Source organism: Pan troglodytes, chromosome 3, assembly GCF_028858775.2.
Source record: "Pan troglodytes isolate AG18354 chromosome 3, NHGRI_mPanTro3-v2.0_pri, whole genome shotgun sequence".
Lineage (NCBI taxonomy): Eukaryota > Metazoa > Chordata > Mammalia > Primates > Hominidae > Pan > Pan troglodytes.
In genome coordinates this window covers 135,508,568-135,522,603 of record NC_072401.2, presented here as the reverse complement: position 1 = coordinate 135,522,603, position 14,036 = coordinate 135,508,568, and the positions used below count along the sequence as shown (strand labels likewise).

Here is a 14,036-nt window from a genome sequence, read left to right as displayed (position 1 = left end):
CAAAATTGATTTGAGTTTCATTAATTAGACTAATTCTATACAAATATTTTTCTAAATTATTTCCCTAAATCATTCTTATGTATTTATGAATTTTGTGTAACTGTAGGTAAATCTTTTTACTGAAATATTCAATTATCAGGAAATTGGGAAAGCATCAGGTGCGTGATAGTCAGGGTAAGTGAGTAAGAATTATATCAAAGCACAATAATTTTTAAAGAAAATTAAACTTAATCTGAAATTACAAGGTTGACAAATCATGGCTTTCAGTAGAGAGCTTGGTACCAGGCTATGAATTAATATTGACCATAATAAAACAGGGGCAATGAGTTAGCTAAGGAATTCATCTAAAGAAGCAACAGGATAGGCGTAACATGACTTTAAAGAGTAATTGAATCACTATCTAGAAAAATTTATAAGCATGAACTATAAAGAAAAGTAAATTGTTTTCTTCTGGATTATTACAGCAGTCTTTTAACAATTCTCCTTGACTGAATTATTTAAAAGCTTTCTCATCTCCTCCTCCAAAGTTAACTTTTCAAAACATGAGTCACATAATTTTTCTTCTCAGGAAGCTTTTATGACTCACAATTGATTAGAGAATAAAGCCCACTAAAAAACTTTCTACAGCCACCTTTCTAGTTTTGATTCATTGCATATTTTTATCCATAAGATGTGTTCAACATTTTCCTTTCTCGGTACTTCGCTAGTGATGAAATCCAAGCATATTCTAAAACCAAACAACACACTTTTCCTATTTTGTTTTTAAGATTTGTATGTCTGTATGTAAAGAAAACTTAGATAAATATTTTAAAATGTAAATTATATTTTAATACCCAAAGCTTTTCCATTTATAAAAAGTCAACATTCTAAAAAATGGAGGCATCCTTAGAATCAGCAATATTTCAGTTTTATTGGCCTCTTAGAAGTAAATCAACCACATATATAGAAAATACGTAACAGGAAATTTTAATATTGATACACCTATTATTTTTAAATTTTAGGATAGTTTTCACTTGTTTTGTGATATAACCATGCATGTTTCAAATGTTTAAACAAAATCAGTTTCAGAATTCCAAATATTGGGCTATTTTTGTTTAAAAACTTTATATTCCACAGAGATATATTTTTAAATTGAAGTGTGTACGTCGCTGTAAGTTGGAGATATCTTTTTTTAATATGTAAAGAGAAATGTTCCAGAATCTGATGATATTTGCATTTGATTTTCACTAACGACCTCATTTTTCACTCCTGCAGGCAAACTCTGGAATACTCCTGTCACTGTGATTCATTGACAGAGACACACTTAATCACATAGTTGTATTAATAATTTTTGTTGCACTTTATACCTTAGTGGTTTTAAGAGGTCAACATTTATCATTCTGCATCTTGTTGGGCAGCACTTCTTGGAAAAAAGCTAAAAATCAAATTGATATCTCAACTTTATTAAGACATGAGAGCACACCGGTAATGTGTAATTGGTCATGCCTGTCTCCCATTTACATTTACCTCTCAGTATTTGCTTCTGTATAATAAATATTTTTGTGTAGATAATTGTGCAGTAGGTATTTTGCAGTTTGCCATAGATGTTGACTTATTTGAAATCATGTTGAGGAAAATGGCTGAAGTCTGAAGATAGCTGAAAACCATTATATGAGAGATGGTTGAAGGAACTAAAGAAGTTGACCTGAGAAAAGGATAACTAAAGGGACATGAAAATATTTACAAATATTTGAGAACTGGAAATTTGGAAGTGGCATCATATTTTGGCCTGTGAACACAAATATAACTAGGCAGGTACCTAGGGTGTTTAACCAACTAAGTTGGGAGAGATCCCTCAAACAGGTGCTGAGCTTCGGAGAAACGTATTTTCTCAAAGATCAGAGCTTTCCAAGCTTATATGTGCATATGGGTCACCTTAGAGTCCTTTTAAAATGAGGATTCTGCTGTATGTAGTAGGTGGTGGATGGGACCTGAGATTCCAAATATCTAACAAGCTATTAGATTACACCAACTTTGCTGCTCAAGAAAGAACACCTAGATGACTGCCAAGGAGTCACTGCCTTTGTTCAACTGATAATGGTCAGGTGGAAAGGAAAGGAACAAGTGGAGGTACTTCTTGTCAGCACTCTCTGATGATGCTTGCTCAGAAAGAAAGTTCTGTTGAGAAGGCCAGCTTGAGAACTTCCAGGGAAGTTTGAGCCTGCCTAGAGAAATTCACATTCAGGAGACCAGTGGTTTGTTTGATTCTGATTGGTGATACTGGAAGGGTGACTAGAATCAGAATTCATAAAGTTATTTTAAATATTAGCAAAAACTTTTAGTGTATTTTTGAATGTCACTAGTTTAAAGAAGCTACAATATCTAGGCAAATGTGGAAAACAGTTGTACCTAAAGCATTTAATCAAAGCAAATGAATACTATAGGTGATCCTAGAAAAACTCAGCTGGCATCAGTATTATGTGGAAAAAATTGATTAAAAAGCAGCTCATAGACAAATTGCACCTGATGACAAACAAATGGCAAGGTTTGCATTTTGGAGAATCTAACAAAATTAATTGATTTCTCCCTCCATGCACATTCACACTCTGCTTTTCGGTTATCGATGAACTACATTACTACTTCTCTTGATATTGGAATATATTTCTTAAAGCTAGTCATGGAAACAGAATAGTTAAGAACAATAGATCTGATTATTTATTTTCCTTTATCTACTTGTTACAGTCTGAGTTGTCTCCCAAAATTCACAAGTTGAAATCCTAACACCCAGTACATCAGAATGTGACAGTATTTGAAGATGTGATCTTTAAAGAGGTAGTACATTTTAAGTGAGGTCATATGGATATGCCCTAATCAATATGATTGGCATCTTTTTAAGGAATGGAAGTGAGGATACAGAGAATGCACAAACGGGAACCATGTGAGGACAGTGAGAAGGTGGCCATCTACAAGACGAGATGAGAGGCCTCAGAAGAAAGAAACCAAATCTACAGACACCTTGATCTTCAACTTCTGGCATCCAAAACTGTAAGAAAATTTCTATTTTTTAAGCCACCCAGTCTGTGATATTTTGGCAACCTTAGAAAACAAGTACACTACCCATCACTGCAAAAAATATTTTGGGAAAAACCTAATTTTCATAAGTCTGTGGCTTTCTCTGCTATACTAGTGCAGTGACACCTTATCTAATAAACATACCAAGAGATTTTGAGGGATATAAATATGGAATAACATATATTTTATTTAATTATAAATCATGATTTATATTTTAATCTTGCTGTGGAAATTTAAGAAATTAAGTATTGGTCCACACCTGGCCAAATGTCCCACATTAGAGGAATGTCAAACATAGATGGCAGTTTCCAAGGGTTATTCTGAACCTTCCACATGTAATTGTAGAAATAAACAATGTAGAAATACAAATATAATATTTTAATGTTTCCAAAAATATTTTATATGTTCTCTATGCACTATCATATAGCTATATAGAAATAGATGGATTATACATCCATATATGTAGAAAGATAGAGACCATTATACATGTACTTATAAACATATTTAGACTTAAATATATATAGAAATTATATAAAATAACATTTAGTAAGTTCAAATTCTGCCTTTTGCCTTTTTATGGATATCATTATTTGGTTTACATTTTGATATCATTAAATTATTTGGATATTCTATAATATGAGAAATAGATCACTTAAGACTTCAGCAAACGTTTAGCTGATTGACTTCTTCCGTGATTGGCTGTGGTTTAACTTATTGAGTTGTTCCATGATTGGCTGTTGAACCAAACCTCTTATATAAGTGATGCCCAGAGTGGAAAATCAAAATCATTACTCTTCCTTTGAGGCGGAGTTTTCCAAACTTGACTGGACATTAGAATTACCTGGGAAACTTTTTAAACATTATAATTCTCATGCTATATATCCAGAGATTCTAACTAAGTTGTGCAGGGGTATCAGGAGCATCAGCATTTTTTTTTAATGTCCTAGGTGATTCTTATAGTCAGACAAGGTAAAAATTTCTTCTCCATAAATCAGTTTTTAGTTTCATAGCACTTTTATGAGCTCAGTTAAGATAGAAACTTATAACAGTATTATATCATTTTATTTATCTTGAAGGTCATTTTGCTCCCTATGTAAAATCATGTATTTTGCAGGAAATCACGCAGTATTCTTGGAGACTATTGACTGGCATAGAAATTATTTTGTTTAACTGCTTAGTTAACATAGTGTTTGTCAATTTATGTATAGAGGTCTGGAGAGTTTAGGGTTATTTTTAAATGAGAGGAATGGCATTACTTAGTATTTGCAGGAACAATAAAACTTTTCAAGTGAAATTAGATTTGTATGGACTGAATCATATTGGACAAGAATTCAAACAGCTCTGGAGAAGTGGAATATTTTTAATTCTATAAAATGAGACAAAGCTAGTCTGGATAGTAATATGGTGACATATTCTAAGTTAAAGCATGGGTTGAATGAAACATATGCTATTTTGTATATAACTTAAAATCAGATGGGAATTGAAGGGATACACTATTTTTAGCTATGATAGATGCCTTACCATATATTTATTTAGGACAGGATGTATGGCCTTGTTTCATGCTTTATCCACGCACACACTGAATAAATAACACTATTGTAGTTCCACCAATCAATCTAAATACTCAAATGACTGAAAGGTGTCACGAAAGAGGCTACTGTTGTTTTTCCTTTCCCTGACTTGGTTGGTTGTTAATTCCCACAGCTGTATAAAGAGAAAAATGTTGCCTATAAATAGAAATAAACAATTTATGATTTCATGAGAGGTTTCTTTGGAGAAATAAGATTCTTTTTTTTTTCTGTATATTTTTTAACTTTTCCTATCCAAGTAAAATACCCATGACAACTTCAAATTAATCCAAGGAAAAAACTTCTCACAAGTAAAACATCTTTCATGCATCAGAATTTATGTTGGAAAGCAGAATTTTGGGCAAGTTTATCACATGCAAAATAAAACATTCTGACTTTCACTGTGTTAATTGCTTAAATTAAAATTATTAGTAAGATCAAATCTGAGTATTCTTTGATATTATTGAAGTTTACTTTAATGGAAAACTTCAAAATGCAAATACTGATAACCAGTCAATAGAGGCAGGTATTCCTCATTTAAGTTAAATGCGCCTCCATCTTTGTATCTGGATAACTAATGCTTTTAATACAAAAATATATTTAAAAACAAACAGGAAAATTCAACTACAGCTAGCAACTTTACCAATCATACTATAAAGCCTGTTACATAATTATTATTTAAGCCTTTAGAGTTGCAAAATATAGATTGCCAAGCTGATCCAATATGTCAGATGCTATTAATTTTCTAATGTTTTCTTCTAATACATTTGTTTTTGATGGGAAATACGTATTTTCCTTAGAAGATAAAAGGCAAATGAAAGAAAATACATCACTAAAATTATCATTTTATATCTTTATTTTGGTTATAAATAAATTCTCCATTAAAGCTCTATTATAAGGTTATATCTTCCTTAAATAATACTTAATATGATTTAGATCTCTCGCACATTGTCTTTTTCTAAAATTGCAAAGGGATATCTTTCAGAGAAAAATTTGAACTGTAATTTACATATAAGTGGTGTCACATTTGGCTTTGTTTTGCAGCAATGGTTCACCTTTAATTGATCAACCAAGTGAGATGATATGTTTCAGCAAGTTTCCTAGTACTGTGTAACCCAGAATACAATTCGGTGTATGTTTGAGGGTACATAGAGAAGTAGTAAAAAATGTTTCTTTTCCTTAGACTTTTACAAAAACAGAATATGTGCGTGTGCACCCAGGTTGCATTATTGTATTCATGCACTCAGCACACGCATTGAATCATCTTCCAAATATGACACTTCTAGGTATGGTTACCAAATGAGTGAAATGAACGTATTTTTTTAATACAAGGGATTCAAGGAAAATGCAAGGGTTTTAGTTCATTGAATCTTAAATTTATATAAAGCAAGTAATGTGCTGTTTAGTTTATGAATTTCAATGGGTGTATACTAGACTCTTTAAAGTTTTTATATTTATAAAAATTCAATTTACAAAAAAGGTGCAGCTTCAATCTTAATTCAATCAGAATGAATTTGTATTTAAAAGGCAGAGATGGACTGCAATTATAAAGTTGTTCGATGCTCTTAAATCAATTCATGTGCTGATGCTTGGAGTTCAAGCCACATTATTAAAATGTAGTGTCTGACTCTTGAATTTTCCAAAGCAATAAGGGAGATCTCTGAAGGACAACAAAAGAATGGGAAAGGAGCGAGTTTGCCGCTGCTGAAATGAATGCAAATGGCATCTCCATTCATTTCATTCACAGCAATCTGTCACATTTTAGTTTCTGTTTCCAGATAGAAATGGGGGATAATACTGGAAATAGTAATGCATAAGTGGACAGGGTCTGACCATTAAAATGTTTACCATTTCCAGAATGATGCCTGCAGATGTTACAAAATTGAAACTGGATAGGTGTTAGAATTGCTGCCGGTTTCTATTCATTTCAATGGCAGCAACCCAGAACACTGTTTTACGGTTTCGTGTGGAGGGGCAATCCATTATCTTTTTTTCCCCTCCCTGAGATCAAATAGTATTTTTGTGAGGATTACATCCCTGTAGTAAGCAGCAATGGAACTAATACTATGAGGTTTGAATGTCAAGCTTATTTCCAAATCCCACTCCTTTACAATTGCAGAGTTGACTTAGAAATTGAAATCCCCGTTTTGTAATTGATTTTTAAAAGTTTTTAATAGAAAACTCTTCTTTCAAAATAAGCATTACAGAATTCATAGGAAATAAAAAGTAGCAGAAGAAAAAATATGTTTTTGTATCATCTGGAATTCTAGCAAGATTGTACGGAGGCCAAATAACTGATATTTACAAACTAGTTTTGTGCAAGTAATTTCGTCAGCAGTTTTTTTGTAAATGAGGAAAATGAAGCATATAAAGGTTAAGTATATTTTTTCCAAGATGTACACGCTTAGCCTGCAGTTATAAAATTTAGTGATTTTTGGAGACAATAGTCTATCTGGCTTTGAATGATGCACTTAACATAAAACTTATATAAAAGAGTCATATTTGTTTTAGAAAAAGATAATTTTAATCTATAATAAAAGATGAGTGAATTCCACAGCAAAAACATTGGAGAGTATTATCACCACGTATATTTTAAAATATTACGGAATATTATTTCCAGGAAACTACTCTTATTAACTCCCATTTGAAGAGTAAAATCGGATTGTGAATAAATGGATTCCTGTTTCTCACAAACACTCTCTACTGAAACCTTCTAGAAAGAGTTGTCTGTACTTGCTGGCTTCAACATTCCCTTTCTTCTTTCTAAACTCCACTTGAATCAGGCTTTTATTCCTAGAAATAAGTCAATATTCTTGGCAAGGTTATCAAAAAGCTCCACATACTGAACTCCGACAGTCAGTTCTCAGTTCTCATCTTACCTCTATTAGTATTTGACTTACTATTCCTTCTCGAAACAAAATCTTCACTTGGCTTTAAGGATATCACAACCTCCTAGTAGATGATACTCTTATCACAGTAACCATTTTTTATTATCATTCTCCATTTGCTAGTTTCTCTTTAGTTTCCCATCATCTAAATCATTGGGTAGTCTGACTAGCATTTCTATCTGCATTTTCTCCTTTGTGATCCTCTTTCATAAGCTTACATACCAACTATATGTTCATAAGACCCCATTAACTTTAGGTTATCTAAAACCTGGTCATCTCTTATTCGATTTGGATATATAACTAAATGCTTGACAATTCCATTTGGAGTTCTAAATCAGTAACTCAAACATAACAAGTTGAAAATTTAACCAAAATCTTAATTTCTCCCTCTTTACCACCAATATTGATGATGTCTTCCCCATCACAGATCATAGGTAAAGTAAAAAAATAAAAATAGAAAATAAACAAACAAACAAACAAAAGAAACAGATTACTCCCAGGTATATAGTATAGAGTATGATGTCTAGCAAACAACTCTTACCCCCATTTACAGAGGAAAATCATATTTTGTGTAAATCTGCAAATCATACTAATTTTATGCCTGTCTATAAATTTCTGTAATAAATATTACACTATATTCATATAAAGGAGTGCTAGCGCTATGTCCATGCATATTGACTTGACAGTAGACAAATACAGTTCAAGTCAAAGGCAAATCTCTTAGCCTCCTGTTCTAACCAATTGCTTTTCTTCAATTGCCCTTATAAATACTATGAAATATGTAAGACTGCTATAAGTATTAACAGCCTCAGAGTTTAATGAATACCTATATTTTTTTCAGGTCTTAAAGAGGAATCAGAAATGAATAAGATATTTAATATAATTAAATGCATTTCTGAACCTTTCCCTATCAGGATAAACAAGAAGTAGGTCTAGCTACTGCCTGTTATCAAGATTTCTAATGACAAAACCGCAGGAGTAAGTCCAAACAAGTTTCTCAATTAGGAACAATGGCACAGAAAGTAAAAACAGCATCAAGTGAAAATAAGATAAATCATGAGGTTGCAGAAGCTGACATACAAATAAAACAGAAGTATTCACTGGTTGGTGGTTTGAGTAAAGTGGAGCACAAAAGACTTTTAGAATGTAAGTTCTGTTAGAATCGAGTCGTGATTTGTTTTGTCCTCTGCTGTATCCACAGGTCTGAGAAGGATGCCAGACACTTGACAGGCACTCAAGCATTTGATGAATGAACAAAATGTTGTTGTGACCTATTCCAATCCTGAGCATGTGTTTGCACAGTCATTCTAGATTCATTTAGGGGTACTGGTTCCAGAACTAGAATCCAAAGTAAATTATGAGTATAACATCAGGGTTTTGTTTCTCTGTCTCTCTCTCTCTGTTTCTCTCTTTTTCTTTCTCTATTCTGATGTAGTTGATTGGTCTGCAAAGGGTAAAATATGGCAAAAATGATTTCCATTTGGTGTTTGTAAGTTATTTCAAAGACATAGCAGCTTGAGAATAAAAATTCTTTTTTTCTTTCTCAAGTCTGATGTTCAGCTGTTTAGTGGATGTAACATGAATTTCTTTTGAGTCTCCTTCTTTCATATAATCTTTGAATCTTAAAAAGTATGTCAAGAGTCTCTAAGATTCTAATTTTAAATTGTCTTCAAACATCACACACAAACTGAACATAAGCACTTCTTTAACTAATAGGCAAAATTTGCCAAGGTGTATATTTTTTCCTTGATAACTGCCTGTATAGGCTAGGGCAGGTAATCAAATTCTGATGAGCATTTTCTCCTCAACCAAAAGTAATAAAACAATTACAACACACACTACTTGCCTCCAGATTGTTCCCATTGAACAACATGAGGTGATTTTCCCACCATCTGATGTTTTAAGCATCCATGGATAATTGCTCCATAGGCTTATATTTAAATGATCTTTAGGAGATAACACTTTTTAAGTCTTCTTCCCAGAATGTTATGCAAGTAGCATTTTTACATAATCTGCATAAGAATATAGAGCTTCACTAAAAGTTACTGGACACCAAATGTGATTTAAAATGTCATTAAAAATGTAAGCACAAATTTGACAATGACATATTTTCATGATATTTTCTATTGACTGGACATTTATTTCTTTAGTTTCTAACAAACTCTGTTTTCCTGAGGCTAGGTAGAATGTTTGAAATGTTTACCAAAAGGCACACTAATATTTCATGGGAAACATGCAAATATCTTTATAGAGTTGATAAAAATATTATTTTAGAAGATAGTAGACATTGTCTTTGTTCCGTTAATTTCCTGACTTAAGCCATTGTAAATATGCAATACCCAGAATGAAGTTTATTATCTGAAAATTACATGAGGTATACAATATGTACAAAAAACTTGTAGGCTTCCAATATTTTTATGAATATTTCACCCACTGTAGTTTGACCCTTTTGTTTCCTTATATTTAATTGAAAGTTTAAAATTTAAGCCTATGTTGATCTTAAGGCACAACTAGTAATTTATCAGAGCAAAAGTTCTACTAAGTAAAAGTATTTTCATACTTCCATATAAAACCTGTATTGTGCCCTCACAATCATCCTTGTGATTTATCTACTGTGTGTTTACCCTTCAGTCCCATCACTTTCATCTTCTTACTTTGAAAAAAACCGACATTTCTTCAAACTATTTCATTTTCTTTGCAACCCAGAATGGCAATAAAATAAATAAAAAATGAGTACCACACCTATTTATTTAAAATGCATTGAACACTGATAGTGTGCCAAGTAAAGCTTTGAGACTTGGTGATACAGTCATAAACAAAACTAACAAAATCCCTGGCCTCATGAAGCAATGAAGCTTATATTCTCATGGGGCTAATAATAAACATTGAGAAATAATGTCAATTGGGGATCAATGATATTGAAGTAAAGTAAGCAGAATAAGAGTAGGGAGTGACTAGGAGTGCTGTTTTGGCCAGAGTGATCTGGAAGTTCTCTGTGCAGGGTGCAACTTTTGAGCAAAGTCCTGCATGAAGTTTGAGAGCTGGCCAAGGATGTACCTGGGGGGAAAATGTTCCCCTAAAGAGCAAATGGAAAACCTTAAGATAGGAATGTGTATAGGTACTAAAGTGCAAGGAAGCCAAGGTAGCTGAAGGAGAAGTGATAAGGATTTGCTGAATGTATCATATAGCAAGATAAAGCAACTAAGATAAAATTAACATTGAAGGGGTAGCTTATGAAAAGTGAAAATTTACCAAGATGATGTAAAACTACTGCCTGACTTAGAAGTTGCAGATTTGAATATTAAAGATATTAGGCCAAGGATGCAATATGTGATCACTACTAGTAAGTATAAAGAATATATGGATTGGAGTTTGTCTATTTAATATTCCATCTATTTTCTGAGTATCACTAATTTATTTTCATGTTATTTGTGCAAAAAAAGTTTAACATGACCATAGAAATAAATGCATACATACATACAAATATAAACATGCATTTGTTTAAATGTTATTTGTGAGTATTTTAACGTTCTTTTCCATATATAGCTATTGTATCACACTAGAGTGAATATTTCATTTTATAATACTGCTCTATGGCAAATATTTTTGAAAGATAACAGAGAATTGTTGTCTTTTGTACTTCAGAACAATACCATCAGATGGAAGACATCTGGAGTATATTTTCAAGCTCTATATTACAGATCTCTTAAAAATCAGAAAGTAATTAGGCAAAGGAGATGAAGAAGTAAAAGCATGTTTATTGAAAAAAATTTACCAAGAATATGGAAACATTATAAGAACAATCTGTTCTGTAAAAGAAGTACTACCTTGAAATAATAAACTATAAGAGACTGAATTTTAATGGACTTTTCTTAAATAATGTTGATGATTCTAATGCAAACACTAACTTCGTTTTTCATATAAAATTTTCTGAATTGTTTTACCTAGCCATTTTAAAAATCAGGTTAGCAAGTTTTGTGTTTGGGAAATAAAAGAACATACAGAAGAAAAATTACAATGTATTATTTTTCTCATAAGCAATTTATATTTCTCATTTTTCTAATGAAATTAACAGAATCATTTACCTTCTTGAATACTATTTCAGAATCAGCCAGTTTAATTTACAGGTAACATTATTTTAAAAGAAAAATGCTACCTTTAATATTATTTTGTTAATTATAATTTATTTGTTCAATGTCTGGTATGAATGTTTTTAGTGATTTAAACATATTTTTCAGTAACTTGGCAAATGATGGAAAAATCTGTTATTACAAGCATAAATTAGACTTATTTAATCCTTATGTTAAGAAAACTATATGAAATGTTTCTATAGCTGAAAAAAAGTTAATGTTATTGAACTAATTTTAAACCATAACTTCATCAGAAGTGTTCTATACTTTCAATTGCTATGCTATATTACTTGGAATTTTAAGTGAGTTTACTACACAAAAAATGATATAGAGTATATAGCTACAGCTAAAGTGTCTTTATAGACCTAGGTAGACATAGAGTTTTAGTATCATAACTTGTTTTATACTTTAGGAGTTAGGATCTGTATGTTTTATAATAACAAATCCTCTATTGCTGCATGGGGCGGGGCAGCTGTAAGTGAATGGCTATCTTGGTTGAGGATACCTTTCAATAAAAATATGGAAAAAATTAAGGACTATAGATATGAAAAAATGGAGAAACAATATTTGTAACATTTCATCAAGCTTCATAACACATTAAGGTGTGTTATTTTATAATTTATGTTACCCAAAATAATTACCAGTAAAATCACTGAAATTAAAACTACTAGTGAACTTCTCTCTGGAGAGAAAAAGAAGCTTTTCTTTAGAGATGGACTTCTCATACATGGCATGCATCATGGCTGATTGAAAGTTGAAAGGAAAGAGTTTAAATCCCTGGGCTATGGCAGCAAGAAATTTTTAAAAATATAAATATATATTACAAATACATAAATACACATTATACTGTAAAATGTAAATACATAAATATACAAATATAAATATAGGCTGGGAACTGCTTCTGAGGCTTTCAAAATAGCAGGTATTAATACATCTTTCAAATAGAAGAACAATATAAACAGAAAAAAGAAATTAGACCCAAATGACTAGCTGATATAAAAAAGACTCCCTTCCAAAGCAAGCCATGAATTTAATCATTGTAATAAATCAAAATTACTTTATGAGAAAAAGCTATTTGAATTTCCTCTGACCCTGATGGTGGTCTCATACATGATTAGAAATGAAGTGCCACTGCACTCCAGCTTGGGCAACACAGTGAGACTTGGTCTCAAAAAGAAAAAAAAAAAAAGAGAGAAAAGAAAAGAAATAAAGAGTCCTGGTCTTTGATGACTTTAATGTATCACTACGAAGACTATAAACTATAAAATACAGATAAACAATGAAGGAATAACAATTAGAACAAACCATGTCAAGTATAGAAATGGATTATGTTAAACAACTCTTGGATGAAAAGGAAAAAGCACATACCAGAATAAAAAAAATACAATTTATGAGATTTAAAACTGATCAAAGGAGAGGATAATGTATTGCTCTAAGTACTTTTGTCACTAAAAATGAAAGAATGAAAATGAATGCGTCAAATTTTCAGCTCAAAAACCAGAAATAAAGCAAAACGATAAATTAAAAGAAAGCACAAAGAAGGAAATAATAATAAATGAAAAATTAATGTTAGAGAATAGAAAAAGCAAAAAAAAAGATACATAAAAATCCTGCTTTTTAAACAAACCACTAGTTTATTTTATCAAGAAAAGTGGGAGAATGAGAGAGAGGACATGACAAAGAGAAAATGGCCATTTTAACAGAAAACACAAAAAAATTATTGAGCTACTTTTCTCTATTCAAATAGATTCAAAAACCTATAAAAATGAGTAATTTGCTAGAAAAATAAAGTTTAACAAAATTAACCTCACAGAGTTCTTATATGGTCAAATTTCCGTTGAAAAAAATAAGAGAGTTGTGAGGAAATTACCTCAGAAAAGGACCAGTGCAAAATATTTTCACTGGGGAATTGTTTTAAACTTCCAAATGAGGCGGGAGTGTTCCCTGACCCTCTTGTGGGACTTGCGATGGTGGGAGGGATGGCTTGTTTTGCTCACCACTGAGTTCAAACCCCTTGTGGGAGGGAGAGGATACAGGTGAGTGGATGCAGGAGCTGGGGTGAGTGCCCTTAGATGCATTTATGAACCATTCTTGTACTGGCCCACAGCAGTGTCTAGTGGTTGACTGTGACCTCTAGAGCCCCAGAGGGTGTGTGTTTCAAACAATGCCCTTTTAGCAGTGGCAGTCCATAGATGGCTAAGTGTTAACCAGCTCATTGGAGAGTAAGGGTGATATATACCCTACCCTCTTGGTACCTGGGTTCTTGTCTGGTATCCAGGAAGTATCAGGTTATGGGAATTTGAAGGATGGTGAATGAAGAGGTTTTATTGAGTGATGGTGGTGGCTCTCAGTGGGATAGGGAGCTTGAAAGGGGATGGAGTGGGAAGATAACCTTCCTG

The 14,036-nt window shown here is 32.2% G+C and overlaps 1 protein-coding gene across 1 annotated transcript in view; it reads left to right on the top strand.

Moving 5' to 3' along the window:
* Positions 1–14,036, top strand: part of PABPC4L (poly(A) binding protein cytoplasmic 4 like) — a 152,610-nt gene that overhangs the window by 108,331 nt on the left and 30,243 nt on the right. The window contains exon 3 of the transcript XR_008547622.2: positions 2,876–3,024. The gene's annotated coding sequence lies outside the window, so the exon portion shown is untranslated. The remainder of the gene's footprint in view (positions 1–2,875; positions 3,025–14,036) is intronic.